This window comes from Dipteris shenzhenensis, chromosome 14 (assembly GCF_047967505.1).
Source record: "Dipteris shenzhenensis isolate YYH24624 ecotype China chromosome 14, Dip_SZ_1.0, whole genome shotgun sequence".
NCBI classification, from domain to species: domain Eukaryota; kingdom Viridiplantae; phylum Streptophyta; class Polypodiopsida; order Gleicheniales; family Dipteridaceae; genus Dipteris; species Dipteris shenzhenensis.
In genome coordinates, this window is record NC_141609.1 from 18,612,835 (window position 1) to 18,630,600 (window position 17,766).

General features: G+C 41.0%; 1 long non-coding RNA gene across 1 annotated transcript; it reads left to right on the top strand.

The window, feature by feature from the left end:
• Positions 1-1,842: 1,842 nt before the first annotated feature.
• LOC147894293 (uncharacterized) lies at positions 1,843-3,010 on the top strand. The gene is made up of 2 exons (XR_015542162.1): positions 1,843-2,123; positions 2,773-3,010. It is a non-coding gene; the product is annotated as an uncharacterized LOC147894293 (long non-coding RNA).
• The last annotated feature ends 14,756 nt before the right edge of the window (positions 3,011-17,766 follow it).

Genomic DNA, 17,766 nt, shown 5'->3' on the forward strand with positions numbered 1-17,766 from the left:
TTTAATATTGCATTCCCAACCTTGCAAAGCCTCTCGTTTGTGGGGTCATTGTTTGCTTTAGCAACGTGTAGTGCTACATCAGTTTCCTTTGTTGTTTCTTTATCCGCCTTTGTCATGTATGATGTACAATAAGTGGTTGCCCCATGAGGGTAGAGTGTGAACTGAATGTCGGTGTTCGTACCCCATAGTTTTGAAAGACATGGGTTGAAGGGTGACCAGAGTGGTGCTTGGTGTTGTCCTCGCTCTCTTGGGCCTAGTTTTTGTTTCTTCCTGCTCGGTCTGCACGGGACCGATGGTCGATTTCTCAGCAAGTCCGAAGCCGATGGGCGGATGCTAACTTTTGAAGTAGTAGAGGACTGACATGTACAACATAGGGTTTTCGATGACATCCCCGTGGGTGATGAGGTCCTCTCTCATCTTAGTGCAGTAGTAGTCAGCCCAGTTCATCTTTTGAAAGTTGACCATCCTGAGCAAGATATTGGGCACAATGGCTTGATGATGATCCGAGTGCTTTACTTGAGTGAGCCATTGCAGGGCTCTTGCTGGGCACTCTACCTCGGGCTTGTAGATAGCGATCACCTTCCATAGGCCAGCTACACTCCTTCGGTTCTTCGTTCACGCTCACAAGCTTGGCCGCACTTCCACCTGTCTCTCCAACAAAAAGCAACTGTTGAGAACTAATACTTCCTCACTATCGCTTTGCACGCGAATCAATTCTGTTTAAGACACATAAACACGAAGAACCTAGACAAAATCCCGTAACACCGTCGACGTAAGTACGTGCGAATCGTTCCAGTTCTTAAAAACACAGACACGCAATGAGTTTTTGGTAAATCGAAGTGCAAAAATCGAAAGAAGGAAGGAAGGAAGCGACAGGAAATCTACATCTGTCGGGATCTCAGTCTCAGCAATACCTCTTTCAAAGGTAGGACTTCCAGCAACAGATCCCATGGATTCAGAACCAGAAATGTGCGAAGGAGAGGCCATACTTGATAGACGAGAATAAATGGCAAGGGCAGCAACGAAGAGTTGAAGCAACAACGAAATGAACACAGGACAAGCGATCATGCACTGAGCATGCACCATGCTCTTATAGATTTTCGGAAAACACCATCTTACGCTCACCAAAATGTTCCCACAGACGATCGAAAGGGCACACGACACTCCCGCAAGCACCAATCTTCCAACAGGTGCTCTTACCCATCGTGCAAAGGTCACCGAGATCAAGGACCAGCACAGCTCCTCCAATAAAACACAAGGAAACTGACAACATGCCAATACAAAGCCTGGGAAGATGCTGGCACATCGCCACGCAAGGAGAACCGCCTCAACGTTTTCGGTGGCCATTCTTGCAGCGCAACGAGCGCGCCCCAATACATCGAAGGAGTCCAGCTCCGAAACAGGGGCTTTGATGGCCATATCAGCATTGCAAAATACATTCCAGAAGACCAGGACAAAGTGTGGATGCAAAAGTGGCGCCGAAGATGAACGTCGACCAATACTATGCATGCAACCAAGGGAAAACCACTGCCCATCACCGCCACAGACTTGGATACCAAAACTTGCCGAGACAAATGCATATGGAATACGAGGGAAATTCGGAGTTCTTTCCAACGCCACGGCCGAAGAGTGCACGTTCAGAGGAAGCCCCAACATCTCGGAGAATAGCGTAGAAATAGCGAAGCAACAGGAATGAGGGCGGAGAGAACAGGGGAACGGCCAGCAGCATGCACAGAACATGTCCTTGGACACGTGTCAAACTCCTAACGACACGTGTGCACCTCCTGCAAAGAAACTTGCCACGTCAATTTCCTTTTTGAAAGGAAGTGGCCTTTGCTAAAGCCTTCCAGGAGAGAAGCAGCAGCAGTAGCAGCAGTTCACGAGGAGATCTCACAGGAGAACATGGGAGGACGCAACCGTAAATACTCTTACAAGGGCTCCGGCACCAACGACCAGGGCAACCACTACTGCTCGCGCGACTATGGAGCCTCTGCGCCTAACCAGAACGCCTACCACTACTCCAACCAGGACGGCTCCTACCACTACTCCAACCCCGACGGCTCCACTTACCACAACTCCGGCAACGGCTCCTCCCGTTACACCCCTCCCCCTGCCTCCTCCAGGTTAGCCCTCCTTCCTCTGTTTTGCCCCCCTCCTCTCTTTTCTGTGTCCGTTACGTGTTTTATCATCGGCGAAGACAAAGGAGGCCGCATCTGGTCAGAGGGAGAGAGAGATCATGTTCTGTCGGCTCACCTCTCATCTTTGTCTTCCCCGTGCATGACCCCTGCGCAGGCATGCTTGGCAGGCTTGCCCCTCCGCCGCTTGTCCCTTTCTCATTATTGAATGCGTCTCCACTTGTCGACGAGTTAGGAGCAGACATGTTTGTTGGGTTCACCCCCACTTTCTAAATGACCTCTGATGTGTCCATGGATGCCCACATCTTGATATGCATGTATTGCCCACATGCTGACTACCTGCGTCCTGACGTGCATGCCTTGTACATTGCTGTGTCCATGTCTAGGGTATTAACGAATCAAGCTTCCTTACAAGCCAAGCTTGATGTGGCTTCCTCGGAGCCCCTGCTACTGCTTATGATTCCTGAAACTTGTTTTTGTAGGTTCAACCTCTATTTAAGTCTAATTTTGTAGGAGCAAAACAACACAGTATTACATTCATGCTAGTCCCAGATTTGTTGGCTTTTTTGGGGCTGAGTATTGGATGTGTCAGTGCCTAACCATGAGCTGGTTCTAACTAGGTTATGTGTGGTTGTAGCTGAAAAGGCGTACCCTCGGAGAATGACAATCAGCGTGCATCCAACCTTTTGAAGTTTTTGATACTCTGGTAGAATGTAACTTGACTTTGTAAGATTGGATATGTTCTAGTCTTATGAACGTATGTATATTGCGACATATTGTATGAATCTAGTCAGTGATATATGATGCAACGCTTTATTGTTTACGCTTTTCAGTGAGACTATGTTTATCTTATCATCCTTAGTGCTTCAGTCTTCTATTCTGCATTTTTTCAGTTCTAGCTTAGCCATGCTGATCCATTCTTCACCATAGTAAGATGCTCTTTAGTTGTCTGATTTCATGTTTTAGTGCCAAGATATGAATTGTGCATTGAATACTTGGAGGCAGTCTATGTGCACCCATTTCGATTGCCCCTGTCATATGTCTACGCAATTCTGCCTTGTTTTTTAGGCATTCTTATATTAGTGGAATTTTAAGGTTGTCGTATAATACAACAAAACCAAAACTGTATTGATGTGAAAGTAGGGATGTTGATGATGGTTGGATCTATTGTAGTGCATAGAGCTTCATTTTTGTGAAGATTTTTGTTTACATATACTTTAGTTCAAAGGTGTGGCTGGTTGCTGGCCCCAATGGTAGCAAGTTCTCTACTTGTGCAAAGGACAAGGCTTGGCATTGAGCACGAGGGAGAATATGCTTCACTTGAAACCTTAAGGGGAATAGTTCTCGGAGATTCGTTGTGCTGTTAATTGATTTGTGTGAAGGGGGGGGGGGGGTGCACTCCATTTTTCTCTTTACTTTTTCACAGCGGAATTTGAGATTGCATGAGAGAGCAAAAGTATTTGTGGGGGAGGTCAGCCTGTATTTTGGCTAGTTCATCATATTGCATGGACCATTACTATCCATAAGGACACTAGTGAAATAAGAAATTTAACCAAGAAGAGAAACAATATTCAAATAATAAAATAGAGAACAACATTGTGCAAACATTGGGTTAGAAATGGAAGTCTAGTTTACACGTGTGGTAATGTTATCTCTAGATTGAGCTTTACATATATGAAAGCAAGTTCGTAAAAGGCAAATACCTCTCATAAAAAGTCGTCTCTGCATTAGCATCTGAATGTTAGTAGTGGCACACGCCATTGCTTGTGTGGATGTTTGTTGATTGTAGTGATTTTTTTGTGTATATGATAGTTTTGTTTGGGTACATGCTAATGTTGAGAAGGATAAGAATGCGACTAAGGGCATTTTGATGGTTTGGCACTTCTAAGATGACCTTTGCACTTTGCTTACATTGTGTATGTCATAGTCTAGCTTCAATTTTTCGTCGTCGTGGAAAGTAATGAGAGCTCTTATGGGAATATGTTTTGTATTGCACCATCTATCCTTTGGTTTTCTCAATTTACAAGGATAGCCTTGTAGGTTGGGGAATTCTTTTGATGAGTTGTTTTAGAGTGAGTTAGTGAGCTTTTATTGACAAAAAAATGTTTCATTATATTCTAATATAAACACTCTACTAAGAAAAGGAATGTGAACATTTTAGCACTTCCCAAAAGTCTCAAGATAAACACTCTACTAAGGAAAGGAATTCAAACATTTTAGCATTCCCCCAAAAGTAACAAGGTGCTTCAATGCACATTCATATATATATATATATAAGAGGCTTCATATACGATATTGGAGGCAAATTTTGCAAATTCCATGGTTGACGGAAAGGAATGCAAACATTTTAGCATTCCCCCAAAAGCAACAAGGTGCTTCAATGCACATTCATATATATATATATATATATATATAGAGGAGGCTTCATATACAATATTGGAGGCAATTTTTGCAAATTCCATGGTTGACGGAGCTAACTTGTGGAAAGTAAAGATCATTGAGAGATATAGACCTATAAATTTGGACCAAAGCAAAGTTTATAAATATCCACTTATCGTAGCTTATATCACAATACTATTTCATAGTATGAGTTACATCAATGTGAGTCACTTTGAACAATGATTCACATACAACAAAAGTGAGTGTGTAGATAATGTAATTCATTATGCCAATATAAACTCTCTCCTAGTACTCCTCAAGAACTCTCTCAAGATGCTTCGATGAACATTCATTGGAAACATATGTAGAGGAGGCTTCATGTATAGCTCTTGGAGGCAAGGTTTGCAAGTACCATGGCTGATGAAACTAAATTACTAAAAGTGGATATCACGTATTGAAGAACGGGGGATATAATCCTCTTAAATCTGGACCAAAGCAAAGTTAAAGATATCCACATATCCTAGTTTTAGCCAGAATACTATTTCATAGTACGAGTTACATCAATGTGAGTCACTTTGAACAGCCATTGACATACAACAAAAGTGAAAGCATAGATCATGTAATTCAAAAAAGGAGGTACATGCCAAGTCAAAATAGGGCCAAAACAAAATACATAGCTCTCCACTTGTCATGGCCTATACTAGAAAACTATGTCAAGAAGTCCGAATTGCATCAAATGAGGGTGAACGAATTGCATCAAACGATGTCACCTTGAACAATGAATAACACAACCTAGGCAATGTCAAAAGTTGAAACACCTCCAATGATGTTAATCGCGGCGGGGGTCCTAGTGGATACTTTGTGTGGTTAGTTGGGGACGCCTAACTAGCTTGTGTATTGCCATGCTAGATGGTCGGTATTGTGGGTGATTCCATGTTAATATTGATGTCGCTAGTGTTATTGGTGTTGTGCTTGATTATTGTGCTTTGAGCGTGGTTATGTTGGGATCGGTTGATTCGGTGATTCGTTCAATCGATTGTTAATAACTAATGTAATTGGCAGCTTGAGTACAGGTGATGGAACTCATAGCGAGAATTGGAGTTAGTGCGAGGGTACTGATCGAGGTGTCGCACAGCATATGGTCCATATGATGACCTAAGACATGAATGATGTTAAAAGTTGGAACACTTCCAATGATGTTAATCATGGTTTGTGTCTGGTCATGTAGTCCATATTCTGCCCTAAGGCATGAATGTAATAAAGTACATGTGCTTGCATAGAAAAAATGTGCCATGTGTGTCATGATTATAAAAGTCCTCATAGGTGCAAGATGGTTCATTGCATATACATACGATATATGTATTGCTAGTATCAAAGCTTGTAACAAAGAATTCCTCATCCTCATCCACATGCCACACTAATCTTGTGTTTATTGCAACTCTCATGCACAAGCAGCGAGCCATACGGTCAGAGCAAGCCTTAGGGATACTTGAGCATCGTTTCATTTTACGACGCGATGAATTAGGTGTACTGACAGGAGTATAGATGAATGGTATCCCAACATTGTTGTTATCAACTAAGATCTTTGAGTGGCATGACGTTTGTTTGAATTTGAAAGCCTGATCTTGTAGTTTTCGCAATTCTGTAGCTACCAAGCCAACTCCCATTTGGACAAGCCAAGTGGTTGGTACTCTTGGAACTTCAACAATCTTGTTGCTTAGAGTCCAAGCATGTAAAATATCATCTCCATAGAACCAAAAGAATTGCACCCTTTGTCCTTGGGTATGATTTATCCTTCCCTTAAAACATGGGGCTACATTCTCACTCAAATTATTCTCATTGATAATCCTTACCAGATAGCCAAGCTTGACAAGGAACTTTACTTCCATGCTCACAACGGCGAATGGCCCAAAAGACATCATGGATTTCTTGCTCTTCCATAGTGAGATCTCCTTCACACCCTTCAATCTCCCTTTGAGATCTATAGGTACATGGCTACCTATCTTGCAAGTCATCATATTCATCGCAAGCACTTCTCCAATCCTCTTCTTTCATCGAACACTTTCAACATCTCCTAGAAGATCTCTTGGATCAATATCAACACCTGTAATATTGATGGGAGAGTAAGCAACATTAACAGCCTGTTGTGGGTTGATATTGCTAACCAACTCCCATGCTTGGACTCAAACAAGTTGGACCATGGAGTATATTGGCTGCAGTTCCTAAGTCCATCACTTGACAAGGTATCTCATTAGAATGCAATTCCCAAATTTTCATGTAGAAGGAAAAAAATGAAGAAATAATTCAATTTAATGACACTCCACAATCAAGGCACCCCAATGGGCTATTCTATCCTCTCACCATGACATCCACTGGTCAAGGAATGGAATGTCACTTGTATCAACATGGGCATTCCTCCTCCAGATTCTCACAACACGTAGCATTCATGGGTTGCATCCTTTATCTTTGCATCTCTGAATGCTTTGCAGAGGTGAAGATGTGTATCTTGAAGCCTATGGTAGATATAATTTTTTGTGACTCTTTTCAAGCGTTGCTCCTAATGAAAATTACATGAACGCTCTTAACCTCCATCACATTTTTAGGCCCCCCATGGGAAGCTCTCACTGCAAACATGTTCAAAAGAAAATAAGAATTTGGCTCCATATGAATAAAGCTCATATGAAGGAGGTAATGGGGATGAAAGGTGCAACCTTGGATCATGTACATGAGCTACCATAGTGGTCCAACCACGAACTCCACAAAGATGGTCAAAGTGCACTCAAGTTTTCTCAAGATGACCTTGATGATGCATGAGATTGACTATATCCACCCTAGAGCCTCTACCCTTTGTCTCGACATTTTCATAAGATAACAAGGTTTCGAATCATCTATTGCGTGTCTTGGGAACATGAAACTTTGTAGGAAATCATATCTCAAGTGCTCTCTTAAGTACACATGGAACTAAGGGAATCTCTCTTAGGGTGTAGAGAATTGAGTGCTTCATGTATTCATCTTTGGAACTTGAAAGCAATGTCTTGAATCCATGTCGAATTTACAACAAAACTTGCGAACAATAAGAATTTTAAAATCATGTTGTTTGGTTTGTGCTTGCTTGTAATTGGCAAAGAATGTCCTTATGATGTTCATCAACATTGATTACATATCTTCCAATAATTGATCGTGGTGTGCACATCAATATTTTCTCATGTAAACTGTTCTCACGAATGTCATCCTTAGAGCACTCAACCAAAGTTGGGGTTTCAATCTTGATATCAACATTTGCTAGCATCACAATTTTGATCAATGTTCTATAAGAGGCATTGAGGTTTCCCCCATAATCACTAGGGAGAACTAGAGGAACTCTTTGCTCCTTGTAATCATCTAGGAAAGATAAAAAATACCATGTGTTTCGTTCAAATGATGACAAAGTCTATCCTCAGTAATCTTGCAATGGATGCCAGCTATTTTCACTTGTACTCTCTTGTCACTACCTGCGCAGAAGGTCATGTACTTAGTAGTGAGGAACACTTGTATGATGACAATGGGGTGTGAAATGGGAAGGAAACAGACAGAAAACAAAGAGAGGTGTAGGTTTAGGTTTAGGCATAGGCTTATGCCACAGTGTCCCAAATTCAAGCCAAGGTTTGAACCCAAGCCAAGCCAAATTTGACCCTAAGATGTGAACCCTAAGTTTATTAGGCCTCTTATAATGTTGTAGGGTTGCCATTTCCATCTCCCTCCTCCGGGAATCCCTCATCCAAAACATTACGTGTAGCAGGAATCTCTTGTCCAAAACACATTGCTTGTGCCTCGAATCCCTTAGTTATGATAATAATCAATTTCTTCTAGTGCTTCCCTTCTCATATAGTTAGAACCACAATCGTCATTCCTCCTCTTGCTCTTCCTTGGAAATTTGTAGACGATAGCTACAAAAAAAAAAATTTCTTAATTGTCAGAGACGTTGTTGTGTGGTTATGTTCTAAGTCCCCACATCGTGCCATGTAGGGGTTCCTAGGATGCCCTTTGGGATGTTCTCTCAGTTAGCAACAAAGAAAATGATTTTCTTGTGTGTAAAGGATGTTCATGTTACAAAACATTACTTTGACAAAGCACAAACATGAGCAACTGGTCAAACCTAAACATGCAAGGTTGGGCGCAAGCTGCCACTGAACACCATGTAGCTAGTGCATTTATCAAAGACCACAGGAGGGAGACGCACGTGTTAGGGAGTCATCAAGAGCTACCGCCATTGCTGATACACACAAATCAAGTCATATTTCAAAGTCATTCTGTGGATCATGATAGCATGTCCATAGTCATGTAGTGGCCACGTGTCGCTCATGCGATGGCCGCATAAAAATTTACCACGGTCCTGTGGGAAACACCTACTATGATACCATCTTGACCAAAATTCAAGAGATTTCTTACACCCTTTTCTTTGAATTATGAGAGAGAGAGAGAGAGAGAGAGAGAGAGAGAGAGAGAGCGGGGGAGGGGGCATGCAGAAAAGGGGGGGCAGAGGGGGGGGGGGGAGAGAGAGAGAGAGAGAGAGAGAGAGAGAGCGGGGGGGGGGGGGGGGGGGGAAGGAGCGCCAGGGGGGTTGTGAAAGGGGGAAGAGGGGATATAGGGGAGTGGGGAAGAAGAGAGAGTATGTGCACGATTAGAGAGAGGGAAATAGACATTCAAAGAGAGAAGAGAGAAGAGAGAATGTGTGCTTGCCATTTTCGGGCATGCTAACCAAAAAACATCCCCCATGAAAATGTCATAGTAGTAATAGTTTACTTCAATATATTCCATAAGATTTCTGACACAAGAAGACCAGTAATTGCAAAATCTTAGTAACATTGCAGCAGAACATGTAACGTAAGAGAATATAGGAAGTCCATTGCTTTTACAAAGACCAGAAAATGGGAGTTATAACATTGAAAAGATGACTTGCGCTCATTATAGAGTGGAAGATCTCCCAAACTATTGGAGTGAAAGAGTATTTAATCTACGATATCATAATTCCTATGAGAAGACGCATAAGACTAAACTCCCTTCATTGCAAGAATGACTCACAATGAGCAAAAGCTGTGACACTATGATAGCAAAACCCATATCATGAAAGCCAAAAAGAGGGCGTGGGTAGAAGCAATCCCAACTTGACTGACTATGAAACACCAACTACTATCTACTTTCTGAAATAAAACATCTTTCACGCATTGGAGGTCCCAATAACACAACCTTTGATTACGGGGTCCCAATGAAACAACTTTTGTAGAGCTCCCATGAATCGCATAAATCGTACCCGAAGGTATGCACTAACAAACATTCGCCACATATTACTAGAAACCATATGCAACTACCTTCCCGAAAATAAGGCAGACAATGAAGCCACGAACGAGATGCGTAGGCACATCAGCTCCCACAAAAGGAGCACATAGCCAACCCACGAGTGCAAAGACCAGGCATCCATATCTTCATGGCTTCATCATATCTGCATTCCATTCTATATGGACGCCTTCGTGTTTTATGGGAAATGGGAAATTTGATGCCAAGGTGGCATGTGGTCCCCGACCTATTTTTCCTATCTTTTCCCCACAAATTCCAATGAGCACTTGAGCTCAGGGCTTTTGTGGGAAAAAGGAATTTGTCAAGTATTATAGGGTTTAAAATGACATTTGCCCCAAACATTATGATATTCAACACGAGAAGTTAACTCTCCCTATGAAAATCTGTTTCCCACCATGTCATTAGGATTTTAGTTCTGGGCATGTGAACAAAATGCTTATTTAAAATTTGTTCTAGGCATGTCATTAGGATTTTAGAAATAAAAATATTTAAAATTTGTTATGCTACGAAATTGATGTGTACCATCTCCATTGGTTGAGGTCCACATGTGGGAAGCATGCAATTGTTGAGAGGACATCTTCCTGTCTTCTACGCATCTTCCCCTCGTCTTCACCGTATCTTCATGAGAGGAATGCAGATACGGAGAAGACATGAAGAAGATGAGGGGAAGATGCACACAAGTTATAATTATGACTACAATTATATAATTAAAAACTACTAAATGTATACTTTTCAATTCTAATGTTTTTCACATATAAATCAGGATATTACTTGCAGTTTCTTTATCTATCCTAAATTTTCTAGACAATTTTGTAATCTCTAGCAATTTTTAATGCACTTGTGATAGCCGAAATGTAATAATCTAAATTTGTTTGATGATCAATGGGAAAACGACTTGTTGAATCGATTTCAGTGTGATTTCTAGATTTTCCAAAATTTTCTATATTTTTTCCAATTTTTACTTCCATTAAAAAAGTTCTGCTATGGAACACTAAATTTGACTCCAAACACAGGCTTCCTTTCTCTTATTTTTGTTAATTTTTATCCAATTTTCTAAAAAAAATCTCATAATTTTCCTCTTTTATGCATAGATTGCGTTTATTTTAAAATTTGCATTAATTATTTGAATGATTAGGAAATGTCATATTGAATTTATGAAATTTAATTTTAATTCCAATTTTGATTTTCCATTAATTTTATTCATTTTAGAGTGTAAAATTTTATTTATTATGCTAATTTTAGCCTTTAATTATGATAAAATAATGCACGAAATTAACACTTTAGGGTAATAAATCAATGCAAGGTGATTAACCTCTAATATTCACTTCAATCATCAAATTTTGTAACCATGTAATGAATATTTGTGATTCCTACCTAGGCTTAATTACATAGAATAGATTACTAATTAAAATGCACGATTTAGAAGGAATTTTTGCACAAAAACCCCTAACTTCGCCTATGTGCATGGAATTTAAACATAGAAAAAAAATCATTGCCTGTGAATCAAGAGATAATCTCCAAACAGAAAATCTATAGAGGTTAGATGAGAATAGTGTTCATTTGTGGAGAGGGAGGTCATTTAGATAGGGAAAGCACAGAGGTGAGGATTTAGCAAATAGAGAAAGGTTATCAAGTAGTAAGTGCATGAGAGTGGCAGTGCATGGAGGTGAGGCATCTATTCTTTATTTAGATGCCACTGGAATTAGAACCATGTTCACACTGCAAACCCCTAACAAACCCTCTCTTAGATCGAAGGGTGGTGAGACCCATGGTAAAATGCAACTGATCTCCTAGCTCCTCCCAATACTGCAAAGAGGTGGTCTGACTTTGTGTACTCCCCATGCTCTTAATCAGCCTAGGACCAACAATGGAGACCACTACAAATGTCACCCTTGACTCTTAACCATGGTACTAGGTATTTCAAGAGCCTTTTATATAACAAAGGCTTTCACACAATAGACACAAATACAATCATTTTATGGGGACTACCTAGGGGAAAGAAACCTTATTGATGCTCACACACATATGTACAGACCTCAGAAAATATTATTTACCTCATAAAGAAGAAGTTGTTGAAAAACGCAAACATTTTTTAAATTGTCGATCTTGGAATCTTCTTAACAAGATTAGCCTGTTGTTTGTTTCTTTTTTCTTTCTTTTTGAAGCAGAATATTTCTTCGTGACCAAAGTGCGTGGTAACTACATTGGAATTTCTTTCCATATTTTCACTTTGAAGAGGATGCCTTTACTCATCTTTGCCAAAGGTCTCATCCAAGTTTCTGCAATCTTCCTCAATAATAAGGCCTAGAGAGAATTAAAAAAAAAAGAAAATGGATTTTAAAAGATAGTTTTAAAAAATTAATAAAAATAATTGGGAAAGAATCAAGTGAAATTAGGAAAAATTATGGGGAAGGAAGAGGAAAAAATAGGAAAGAAAGTAGGAGAAAATTGGTTAAAGATGCGGGGGGACAAGAGAGAGAGAGAGAGAGAGAGAGAGAGACAGAGAGAGATTTAGAGCTCTAAGAAAGAAATTGAAAAAAAAATTAAGAGGAATCACGAAAAATTAGGGAGTATTTGTGAGATAGAAGAAAAAGAAATTTCAAAAAATAAAAAAATAAAAAATTAAGAAATTAAATGGATGCAAAAGAAAAAGGAGAATAGTAAGTGTGTGTGTGTGTGTGTGTGTGTGTGTGTGTGTGTGTGTGTGTGGGTGTGTGTTAAAAAGTCCCATCAATAATTGAGCCATACAATTAATTCTATTAATTGGATAAAAAGTAAAAAAAGGAAAACATATAAGGAAAAAATAATTGAGACATCTACGTTGAAAAATGCAACAACTAGAGTTTGCAAAAAAATTTACCAAAATTAAGAATTTTTAATAATATTGAGTTTGACAAACATAATATTGAAAAAAGATGTCAAGTCCTCAGGCAATCGTGGTTCCAAGGTCGGGATCCACTTACCTGCCACCATCCAAACAAACTAGGTGTTAGAACATCATAGATACGTTTGGGTAGACAAGTAATGCATGTTTTCCTTGGCTTGTTATCGCTTTATGTAGGAATATAGACATCCATATGGATTCTTAGATAGTACATGGGTTGAGAAGGGATTAGAGGAGGTATGGGACGATTAGTCGGCTTGGTGTATGGGGTGGTTAAAAAGAGAGTGTAAAGGGAAAATTTCACGGAGGGTAACATGCTGAGGATGGCGTCATGGATATTGCAACCATGTAAAAACCCCTATTGATGCAGAGGAAGGAACGGCAGAGATAGAAGAAATTTGATGTGAAGGGCAAGGGCCTTAGCCATGACTTTGTACGGCATCATCAAAGGCCTTCAGTTGCCAGGTTTCAACCTATTCATGGATTTTGGGATGAGTTTAATCACTCCTTGGTTCATGACTAGCGAACTGTTGCCTCACCTAAAATAGGCATTAACCATGTGTGTAAGATCCTCACCACATATTGATGAGAAGTGCTGCAAGAAGTTGATAGGTACCCCATCCAGCCCATGTGTTTTATTGCGAGCCATTGAATTCACTACAAAGCACAACTCATCCTTTGAAAAAGGGCATTGAAGCATGGGCAACCACTACCGGGTTAGTGTATTGGAGGAAGGCATTGACCCTCTACTGATAATAAGAAGGAAGAGGAGGAACAGCCCCTACGATCGAAGAAAGATCCTGGCAGACAATAGAAGATATTTTCCTTTCATCTGTCATGCGTCTACTTTGACTATCCAACATAACAGAGATGTGCTCCTATATCTTTTTCTCTTTAATCACCTGGAAGAAATAGTCTGATGGTTTATCCCCATCTTGCAGCAATTTAATCAGGATCGTACATGTGCAGCAGCCATCCATGAGTGGTCATAGGCACAAATTGCCAATTCAGCACAGTAGAGTAAGGGAGGTAAATAGGGATCCAAAGGAGAGACTTGAAGTGCATTCATCAATGCTTCCCAAATGGACTGAAGAGTAGTCAAATGATTCTGACGCAACCTGTCTTGCTGACCATAGTGTTTGCTAATAATTGTGGTACTTTGAAGACAAGCTTTCCATCTGGCAATGGGGCAAATTCATCCGAGGGGTGTCTGGATCATCCGAAATGGCATCATCATAATCCGATCTCCCGAAGAAACTAACATTCATCTTGAAGGGTAAAGGCCCACGATCATTCACTCTAGGGCAAGCGGGAGTGACCCCAAAAAGAAATGGATAGATGGTCAGAGGTGACTAAGGAGGAAATAACCTGACCTTCTATTGCAAGTTGGAGCCACCAAGCATTATCAGAGATGTAAAACCGGTCCAAATGAGCAGGTCACCAGGATGAATCAGAATGGCAATTGTGCCAGGTGAACTTAGAGAGGATTTTGAGTTGCTAAAATTCACACTAATCCACAAGTGAATATTGCAGAACAGGGCTTTCCCAAGCGCATTTTTTGCAACAGAGATGTCATGTTTGGGATGGGACCGATCGTTTGTTGTAGTAACTATATTCTAATCACCAGCCAGAATGACCTTGTGCCCATGAACAAGTTGGCTGAGATTATTCCAAAGTTGATAACGAGTAAGAGAAGAGTTTGAAGAATATACTGAAACAAATAGGAACTGGATGGAGCACCAGTTAACTTCAATCGCCATAATAGAGCCATTGTCAAACGCATGAACCAACATGGCTGGTATACCAGATTTGACAAACATGCCCTACCCCTAGTCGGACAATTATAAAAGCTGGTAGCTAGACAACTGAACCCCCTCCAGGTTAGTGAAACGAGTCTTCAAATCTTCCATCGCTAAGAAATCCAGCACGTATTGTCGCATAAACTTAGCCACCATCTTTTGCTTCCATCTCACGCACAACACGTGGATGTTCGAACTATCTAGATTGATAGGCATAAAATGAGGGAAGGAGTTGGTGCCCAGCCTCACCTTCATCCATAGGTCGAGGGGGGCATAAACATTAGTAAAAGCAGGCCATTGCGATGAGAAACTTTTTTTATGGAGCGGAGAGGAGAGTCATCAATTGTTTCTGTTTCCCAATGCCTTGATTACAAGGCCCGGTGGAGGTAGAAGGACCTAGACCACTGTGATCCTTAGTACCTACGTCAGCATATTGTCCGGTGCCATGATGAATTGTTTCACCAACTTATGGAGTGGGAATGATCTGCTCTTGTCCCTGATCAGTTCAAACCTAACCACTAGAAGTTGCAGGATCGAGAGTTGAAGCAACCCCTACCTCTATAGAGGCGAGCGTCTTATCATGCTGCTGAACGTTACCCTTTTTGTGACCTGACTGAACACAGCTATCATCACTAGAAAGTGGCAACTTCCCCTTGTGTAGAAGCAATTCGTTAGGAGTGTTACAAAATTCAAGAGAAGCAACCACAATGGGCTCCTTCAGGCACAGAGAACACATTCTTCTCTGAGGAAAAAATAGATGAATTCCATCACATTTTTAGCTATGCATGCAATGGCCACGCTACATCCACACTAAAAATGCGTACATCGCTCCTACTTGGCGACTCTTCCTCATGGTCTGAAATGCACCATAATTCATCTTCAATGCAATGCTTGCTACTCGTGGCATTGCCAATGTATCTATACGGAGCTGCACATGTAGAGTTGTTGTTTTTCAAGCTCTGTGATTAGGTAAGTTTGCAAATTGAAATATGTGGTGGATTTGCTCCTTGGGAGAAGGGAACCCGGCAGAAAGCGAGAGGCTCTCAGAGGAACATTTTTCTTGTAGAATTAGCAATCAGATTGAAGGTCTTAAGCCTCATATATTTGCCAATCCGGTAGTATTATAGATGGAAGCGCATGCAAATTTGGATTGCAAACGTCATTCGTTGGCAGATTTGAATGCCAATAGTCAAGCGCATCAATCGTCAATCATCTTTTCTCTTCTTCTCATCTAACATCCTAGAATACTGACACGTGGCAACTCCTTTCTCCTCAATCCTCCCTTTTTGGCCTGCCCAGAAGGAAAGGCTATAGTGAAGAGTCTGTTTTGTTAAGATGACAAAAATTCTACTTTTGCTTTATTTGTGTGTCAATGTGGCATTTGATTGTTTCTCCCCCTTTCTCTCTCTCTCTCTCTCTCTCTCTCTTGTCTTCTTCTTCTTACTTGCTATTTTTGTCCCCATTTTTTTCTCCCCCTTTCTCTCTCTCCTCTTCTTCTTCTCGCTTTTGCTATTTTTGTCCCCATCTCCCTCTTTCTCTCTCTCTCTCTCTCTCTTCTTCTTCTTCTTCTTCTTCTTCTTCTCTCTCTCAGCTTCTAGGGCAAGCCCTTTTGAATGTATTCAACTTGTTGGCCTGCCACGTGTACAGTGGAAGCCTTAGTAATGGTGGGCCAGCTTGGTAAAGTGAAAATTATTTTTTTTTAAAGATTTTCTTCATAAAATCCACGTGGTCTGGGGCTCACGTAAAGTACAATCCAATCAATCACGTGGCCTATCACATAATAACAAATTAACTACAACTTCCAATCACCACGACAGGCCCTTTGAGGGAACCTCAACTTGTTTTTGGCCTGCCCAGGGGGGAAAGGCTATAGTAATCGGTTTGCACTGTCAAAGATGATAAATTTTCTATTTGGGGCTAGCTGGGTGGTGGATTTTATTTGTTGACTCGTGCAAACGAGTGATTGGATGTCCACCACTGCTATTTTTATCCTCTATGCTTGCTATTTTTATCCCCATTTTTCTCCCCCCCTCTCTCTCTCTCTCACTCTGTCTCTCTCTCTCTCTCTCTCTCTCTCTCTTCTTCTTGCTTGCTATTTTTGTCCCCATTTTTTTCTCCCCCTTGCTCTCTCTCTTTCTCTTCTTCTTCTTCTTTCTCTCAGCTTCCAAGGCAGGCCTTTTGAATGTATTCAAATTTTCGGCCTAACCAGGGGAGAGGCTATAGTAATCGTTTTCTTTGTTTTGAGATGGTAAAGCTTCTAATTGTAGGTGGCCGCATTGGAGTGGTAGTTTGGTGAATTTTTGGACGCATGCAAACGGGTGATTGGCTATCCACCGTTGCTATTTTTTTCCTTTGTTCTTGCTATTTTTCCTCCCCCTTTATCTCTCTCTCTCTCTCTTCTTATTCTTCTTGCTTGCGTTTTGTGTCCCCATTTTTGTCTCCCCCCCCCTTTCTCTCTCTCTCTCTCTTTGTATCTCTCTCTTGCTCTCTTCTTCTTGTTGTTGTTGTTGTTCTTCTTCTCTCTCTTAGCTTCCAGGGCAGGCCTCATGAATGATTTTGATCATTCACCTTGATTTCCTTGTGGACCATGGTTAATAGGTTAAAGATATACTCAAGTTCTCAGCCATATTCTCAAGGGACAAGTCACGTGAATATATATATATATATACACCTTGTTTGGCGTTCCAAGCGGTTGGGGTGCATCATTTCAGGGCAAGACTAGTGGGAATGCGCTCTTTGCATGGCATTCGATTGGTGTGCTGTATTTCAAGGCAGGATTGGTGGGAATGCGCTCTTTGCATTGAAACAAGCTGAATTTCATTCAAGGGGTCTGCCCTAATGAGATTGGAGTTGTAGCGTATGTAATGGAATGGCCTGACCAGTAAGCAATTTCTGTACCAAATGTTTGTTGTTGTGAGTAGTTGTTTGTCCAGATGAAGGTGGCGGTGCCACCCTCACCACTCACTTCTGGAACAACAGTGGCTCCTTGTATTTGGTAAAAGCTATCAACTTCCAAGTAATCCCCTATATTGGTCCACAAATGCATGCGGAATCACCAAAGTAATGGTGTCACAGTTCCGGTGATCACTCAAATCAGCCCTAATGCGTGCGGGATAGTTGGGGTTACCAGCTTTGTATGTTCCATTCTTTGCTAGTAGTTTACCCTCAAAGGCACAAATCTATGCCATGTAAATTTGGATATGACATCTATTGGCAATATGGGTAAGGAGATTCC